The sequence below is a fragment of the Macaca mulatta genome, chromosome 1, assembly GCF_049350105.2.
Source record: "Macaca mulatta isolate MMU2019108-1 chromosome 1, T2T-MMU8v2.0, whole genome shotgun sequence".
Classification (NCBI taxonomy): Eukaryota; Metazoa; Chordata; class Mammalia; order Primates; family Cercopithecidae; genus Macaca; species Macaca mulatta.
Genome location: NC_133406.1, coordinates 105,242,595 through 105,250,171, shown reverse-complemented (window position 1 = coordinate 105,250,171; position 7,577 = coordinate 105,242,595). Strand labels below are relative to the sequence as shown.

The window sequence follows — 7,577 nt, the reverse complement described above, 5'->3', positions numbered from 1 at the left end:
TTTATGGTAGGATAAAAAGTACTCACTTTTTATGGTCCCACAATCAGATTTCATACACACTTATTGTTTTAGTAATAAGGGATAATAATTAAAATTACTGCATTATTAAGGGCTTACTTTGTGCCGAACTCTATGCTTTAGAAATTAGAGAATTTACAATTAGCCTTTTATATTTCCTCTTTTGTGAGTTTCCTGTGAGTTTATTCTTTGCCTATTTTTGTAGATACAATATATGTCCCTTTATTTATAAATTGCATAGTAGTAACTTATTTCCTTTTATTTGTATGTAAATTATTTCACGACACTAATAATATATTCTTTTTATAAAATTAAGATACAGCTAGGCAAAACAAAAAAATTAAGTCACCCATAAAGCCATAAACCAGAAATAACTAATGGTAGCATTTAAGGATATCAATCCACATTCCTGTCTGAGGCAGTGTGTATTTGTGTTTTAAGAATTGGATCTAATCCCAGCTACTTGGGAGGCTGAGACAGGAGAATCGCTTGAACCCGGGAAGCAGAGGTTGCAGTGAGCCAAGATTGCACCATTGCACTTCAGCCTGGGCAGCAAGAGTGAAATTCCATCTCAAAAAAAAAAAAAAATTGGATCATATCGTATATTTTTACATATTCATAAATACACTCAGGCAAAAATGTATGCTCATTGTAAGCATGTAAGCCCAAATAATACAGAAAGATAAGGAGTAAAAAGTAGAAGCCCTTTTCTTTCTTTCTTTCTTTTTTTTTTTTTTAAGAGATGGGATTGTAGCTCAGGCTGGAGTGCAGTGGCAGGATCACAGCTCACTACAGCCTCAAACTCCTGGGCTCAAGTGATCTTCCCACCTCAGCCTTCCCAGTAGCTGGGACTACCACACCTGGCTAATTTTTAAGAATTTTTTGGCCGGGCACGGTGGCTCATGCCTGTAATCCCAGCACTTTGGGAGGCTGAGGCGGGCGGATCACGAGGTCAGGAGATCGAGACCATCTGGTGAACACGGTGAAACCCCGTCTCTACCAAAAACACAAAAAATTAGCCGGGCGTGGTGGTGGGCACCTGTAGTCCCAGCTACTCTGCAGGAGAATGGAGTGAACCCGGGAGGCGGAGGTTGCAGTGAGTCGAGATCGCACCACTGCACTCCAGCCTGGGCGACAGATAGAGACTCCGTCTCAAAAAAATAAAAAAAATACACACACACAAAATTAGCCAGGCTTGGTGGCGGGCGCCTGTATCGCAGCTACTTGGGAGACTGAGGCAGGAGAATGGCGTGAACCCGGGAGGCAGAGTTTGCAGTGAGCCAAGATCACGCCACTGCACTACAACCTGGGCAACAGAGCAAGACTCCGTCTCAAAAAAAATAATAAATAAAAATAAAAATTTTTTTTTGGCTGGGTACGGTGGCTCATGCCTGTAATCCCAGTGCTTTGGGAGGCCAAGGTGGGTGGATCACCTGAGGTCAGGAGTTTGAGACCAGCCTGGCCAACATGGTGAAACTTCCGTCTCTACTGAAAATACAAAAATTAGCTGGGCGTAGAGGATCATGACTGTTTAGTCCCAGTTACTTGGGAGGCTGAGGCATGAGAATCGCTTGAACCCGGGAGGCGAAGGTTGCAGTGAGCCGAGATCATGCCATTGCACTCGAGCCTGGGGAACAGAGTGAGACTCAGTCTCGAAACAAAACAAAATAAAACAAAAAAGTTTGTAGAGACGGGGTTTTGCTATGTTGCCTAGGCTGATCTCAAACTCTGAGCCTCAGGTGATCCTCCCCACTTAGCCTCCCAAAGTGGTGGGATTACAGGTGTGAGCCACTGTACCTGGCCCTGACATGCTATTTAAAGTCTGAAACTTGACTCCTGATCCCCAGGGTCAGTTTCTTTACTGATAGTTTTTCAGTAAGCCTAGCCATTTAGATAGTTGGCTTGACTACGTAGCCAGAGGGGGCATAAAAATCCCTCTGGGAACTTCTGCTTTGAGCTCTCCCATAGCCAAGATTCCTTGCATGGATCTTGGTGGTTTAATCCTGACAAAAAGCGCAAATAAGGTACAGTAACTATAAGGATGCTAGGGAGCTTGCACACGGAATCTCTTGGACTCCCAGTAATTGCCTAGACTCTCTTTCTCTTGCTATATTTTTAAATAAGCACTTTGTGTGAGCATGCTCAGTAGAGTTTGATGAGTTCTTTCAAATATCCTCTTCAGCAAGGACATCCCTGTCTACACTTCCCCTACTGCTATTCCTCTGCTCTTATTTCCTTCATGGTATCTATCACTGTATGTAATTGTCTTATGCATTTTTTTTTTGCTTAAATATTTACTTACATGTTCTAAAATGTAAGCTCACTCTGGGCAGGGTATTTGTATTATTCACTGGTGTATTCCAGAGACTATAACAATGCAATCACTATTGATTGAATGAGTTAATGAATGAAATCATATTATATTTATCTAAAACTCTTAAATGCTTTAAATAGATCTTTACCATATTTGGAGCTTATTTTTGGACTTGGTGTAAGATGAGAACCTAACATAATTTTTCCACATGAAAGTCAGTTGTTCCAATACCATTTGTTGAACAGTTTAATGATTTGAAATCCTAATTTATCACCTAAATTCCCACTCATAGGTCTATTTTTAGCCTCTCTTCTATTACATTGTTCTATTTATCTATTTCTGCATCAATACCACATTTTTAGTTATTGCAACTTTATAGTGTACTTTGATATATAGAAGGTCAAGTTTTCTCTCATTCTTCTGTTTCAAGGTTTTCTTGGCTACTACTGTGCTGCTTCTCTTCCAGATGTACTTAAGAATTCCGTAACACTATTATGATATTGGTAGAACTGCACTGCATTTATGGATTATCTGGGTAAAGTTTGACATCTGTGTCATATTGAGGCTTCCCAAGTTACAACTCTTCATTCATTCAGACTTACAGAATTTTTCTATAATATCGTATGAGCTTGGTACATTTTTTGTGATAGATCTTTGACAAACTTTTTTTTTCTGTCATTTTTGGTCTGGTTAGGATTTTCTATCTCTCTTGGGAGTCAATTTTGAAAACTTTTGCTTTCCTAGGAATCATCCATTTTATTGGTATACAGCAGTAAATCACACTTTTTCCCTATTTTTTGGCAATAAGTTGTGTGTTTGTGTTTACGTCCCTCCTCTCATTCCTAGGTTTTGGGTTTTCTTTCTTTTATCAGTTAGGATGACTTCAGTTGGAAATAACAGGAAATTGTGATTCAAATTGGCTTAAACATTAAGGAAATGTATTATCTCACATAACAAAAAGTCCAGAGACAGTTTCTAGCACATCAGACCTCTTGGTCCACTTTTCTACAATTCTGTGAGCACTGCCCTTGAGCTAGCAGCAAGATGATTAGTGATTCGAGGCAGCATCATACCCAGACCGCTATAGAAAGAAAAGGACTATCTCTTTCATGTGTACCTTTTTATTTTTTATTTTTTATTTTTTTTGAGACAGAGTTGCAGTGGCGCGATTTCCATTCACTGCAGTCTCCACCTTCTGGGTTCAAGCAATTTTCCTGCCTCAGCCTCCTGAGTAGCTGGGATTAAGGTATGCGCCACCACGCCCAGCTAATTTTTGTATCTTTTAGTAGAGACAGGGTTTTACCATGTTGGCCAGGCTGGTCTCAAACTTCTGACCTCAGGTGATCCACCTGCCTCGGCCTCCCAAAGCGCTGGGATTATAGGCGTGAGCCACTGTGCCTGGCCTTGTGTCTCTTTTTGACAACGAGGAAAATTTTCTCAGAAGTTCTTCAACCATCTTCCCATAATATCATATTGGTCAGGACTGGGTCACATGCTCATTCTTAAATCCATCATGAGAAAGGGGACTGAGATGACCGTAATTCACTTAGCTTAATCATTTGGAGAGTCAACCATCTTGACACTATCTCTCTGTTCATCCTAAACAGACTTACCAAAGGTTTGCTTTATTAGTCTTGTCACAGCTTTTGACTTCTGGCTCAAGTACTTTTGCTTGTTTTCTAATGTATTATTTCTTTCTTAGATTTCATTTATATTTACTGTATTATTAATTTCTAAACTTCCTGTTTTGAAACAGATTCACAAAAGGCTATACCTTTTCCTCTTCTGCCATTTTGGTCACACCCATTAGATTTTGAGATGTATGTATCCCTGTCATTGTTGTTTCTAAATCTATAACTTTACTTTTACTTTCTTCTTAACCCAAAGTTTATTTGGAAGGGTGTTTTGTTGTGTTTGTTTTGTTCAAGACAAATGAGTACTACCTTTTTTTGCCTTTTTTGTTTTCATTTTATTGTGGGACGGTCGGTAAATGTGGTCTGTATGATTTTTCTGTATGTGAATATCTTTAAGTATATGTACGAAGACAATGTTTTCTTTCATTTAAAATAAAGCTTTGTTTTTTATTATAGCAACACACACACTTAGTTTATATTGTATAAGAGAATAGAAGGCATATAATAAGAAATAGCTGTTTATTGCCCCTTCCCTCACATCTCAGCTCTGCTTCTCAGAGGCAACCATGTTCAATTATTTCAACTATGTCTTCTGCTAATTTACCTCCATATTTCCAAACAATACAATATGCTATTTCTCAATTTTTCAATATTAGACATTATCTATTTGATTTCCTACTATAGAATATGAGGACTATTCTTATTATACCACGCTTACTCACTTCCCACTTTTCCTACCATGTGCTCCAACATAGCTTTATCACAATTTATGATTACTGTTTGTTACTGAGACAAATAGCGTTGTCTGATTATATTTCCCCTCTTGAACCATCTTTTTTTCCTCTAGAGATAATAAATGCCTCATTTTTGTAATTTTTTTTAGTTTTCTATGTGTTTATTAGCTTTTCCAAAGATTTTTAAAAATGTTCTAAGTAACTTAATACTATTTTCCATGTGGTCAAATGCACCATGTATCTTTTCAGTTTCTCTTCCTTCCTTTTTTTTTTTTTCCATTAGCAAGATGTCCCTCCTTTTTTGACGCTGTTTTCGGTCATTTGATCTCTGGGCCTCTTGCACAGCTGTTGTCCTAGGACTTCTCTATCTTTTATATGAAATCCTGTTTCCTGAATCTTATGTCTTCATATTTCTTGGTTTCTTCCTTGTGTGGCTGCAGCATGTTTGCCAGGGTACCCTGAGAAAGGGTTTTCAGGTGATATAGTGGAGGCCATAATGCCTCACCTCATACTCACTCAGCTCACCTGAATTCACTTGCAGCTGCTGGCTGGGTCAATTTCTCCTGAGAATTAAACTAAGACAGGGAAAAAATTAGTCACCTGCAAACAGTCACTCTGGGTAGGAGAGAGGCCCTAAGAGTGTAACTTCTTCTTCTACAGAGTTTACAATTATCCTCTCACTTTTAGAATCATTCTTTTTTTTTTTTTCTTTTTTTTTTTTTTTTTTTGAGACGGAGTCTCGCTCTGTCACCCAGGCTGGAGTGCAGTGGCCGGATCTCAGCTCACTGCAAGCTCCGCCTCCCGGGTTCACGCCATTCTCCTGCCTCAGCCTCCCGAGTAGCTGGGACTACAGGCGCCCGCCACCTCGCCCGGCTAGTTTTTTGTATTTTTTAGTAGAGACGGGGTTTCACTGTGTTAGCCAGGATGGTCTCGATCTCCCGACCTCGTGATCCGCCCGTCTCGGCCTCCCAAAGTGCTGGGATTACAGGCTTGAGCCACCGCGCCCGGCCTAGAATCATTCTTTAACCGTATATTTTGTTGTACATGATTCCTCTAATTCCTGAACTTTTTCTAAGATCTTCCAGGAAAATTAGCTTGCTTTTCATTAGTATTCCTTTCTTTAGGGAAATAAACTCAATTCCCTATTACCCAATTTTCTGTAACAACAGGACCAAGATTTGTGGTCATCCCAATGTTACTTCTTAGATATTAGACAAAAATAATGTTGTTAAATGGTTGAATAACAGAGATATCTTTATATCTCTGTTCATCTTAATTAGACTTGTCAGAAGTCTTTTTTATTGGTCTTTTCACAGAATTAGTTTTTGATTGTTTGATCACATCCTCCTTTTGTTTGCAATCTTGTACATTGTAATCTCTTCTCTTTGTAATATTCTTAGTCTTGAATAATACCAAAAAATATGTATAGATTTTCCCTACCACATTAGTCTCTCTGTTTACTGTACTCCTGTGCCCACTGGAATGAAATGTTCCTTAATTTTTCTATTTTTGTTGAAAACCACAATTTCAACTGATAATTTAAATTATACAAATTGTATCTCAACAAGATTACTTAAGACTTATCAAACACATTGTTACATACATTTCTATAACTGTTGTCAGCCAAATAATTAAACACTTCAATCTATAATTTCTACATATCCAATGAGAATGTATGTCTTTTTTTTTTTTTTTTGAAGGCAATTTTATAACTTCATTTGATGTATTTGACGATCAGCGATTAGTTCTCATCCACATTGACTGTCTGAAGATTTTCGAAAGTGGTAACAGGTACATAGGTAACCAAAGTATAGAGCTTATTTGGTGAATCTTCATCCTCATTACGTTTTCTGGACAGCCGCACATGGATTCGGTATGGGACATTCCTTATTCCTCTGGCCCAGACAGCTTTGTGGAGCCTGATATCAATGCGCACATCTGGAGTTCCCATTTCCTTCGTGGCAAATTTCCGAATCTCTTTGAGTGCCCGAGGGGTACACTTCTTGAAGCCCACTCCATGGATACGCTTGTGAATGCTGATGGTGTATTTTCGGGTCACCACCTCGATGATGGCAGAATGGCCCTTTTTCTTTTCGCCATCCTTCTTTGCTGGAGTCATTCTGCCGGGTCCAAGTCGGAAAGGAAGAGCGCGAGGCATTGTGGGAGAAGGAAAGCCTAGACTCTATGTCTTTTAATAGATCATGCTTTGGGTGTCAAGTCTAAGAACTATTTGGCTAGCCCTACATCCCAAAAAATATGTTCTCCAGTTTTTTGTTTTTGTTTTTGTTTTTTAAGTTTTACAGTTTTACAGTCTACATTTAAACCCAGGATCTCCCAGACACAGTGGCTCACACCTGTAATCCCAGCACTTTGGGAGGCCAAGGCAGGAGGATTGCTTTAACCCAGGAGTTTGAGACCAGCCTGGCAACATAGTGAGACTCGGTCTCTACAAAAAAAAAAAAAAAAAAAAAAAGTTACCTGGGAAGTCCCAGCTACTTGGAAGGCTGAGGTGGGAAGGTTGCCTAAGTACGGGAGGTCGAGGCTGCAGTGAGCTATGATTGCACCACTGCACTCCAGCCTGGGCAACAGAGTGAGACCTTATCTCAAAAATGTACATAAGTAAGTAAATAAATCCAGGATCCATTTTGAGTTTATTTTTTATGAGGTATGATACTTAAGTTGAAGTTTATTTTTTTTCCTATGGATGACCGATTGCTCCAACAATCATTTGTTGAAAAGGCCGTCTTTCCTCATTGAATTGGTTTTGCACCTTTGTCAATCAGTTGGGCATATTTGTGTGGGCCTATTTCTGGTTCTCTATTCTGTCCCATTATTCTGTGTCTATCACTCTGCCAATACCATAAGATCTTGATTATT

The 7,577-nt window shown here is 39.1% G+C and overlaps 1 pseudogene across 1 annotated transcript; it reads right to left on the bottom strand.

Moving 5' to 3' along the window:
- Positions 1-6,382: 6,382 nt before the first annotated feature.
- Positions 6,383-6,842, bottom strand: LOC720359 (large ribosomal subunit protein eL31 pseudogene; annotated as a pseudogene). The gene has a single exon (XR_013395701.1). The product of XR_013395701.1 is annotated as a large ribosomal subunit protein eL31 pseudogene (transcript).
- Between the last annotated feature and the right edge of the window lie 735 nt (positions 6,843-7,577).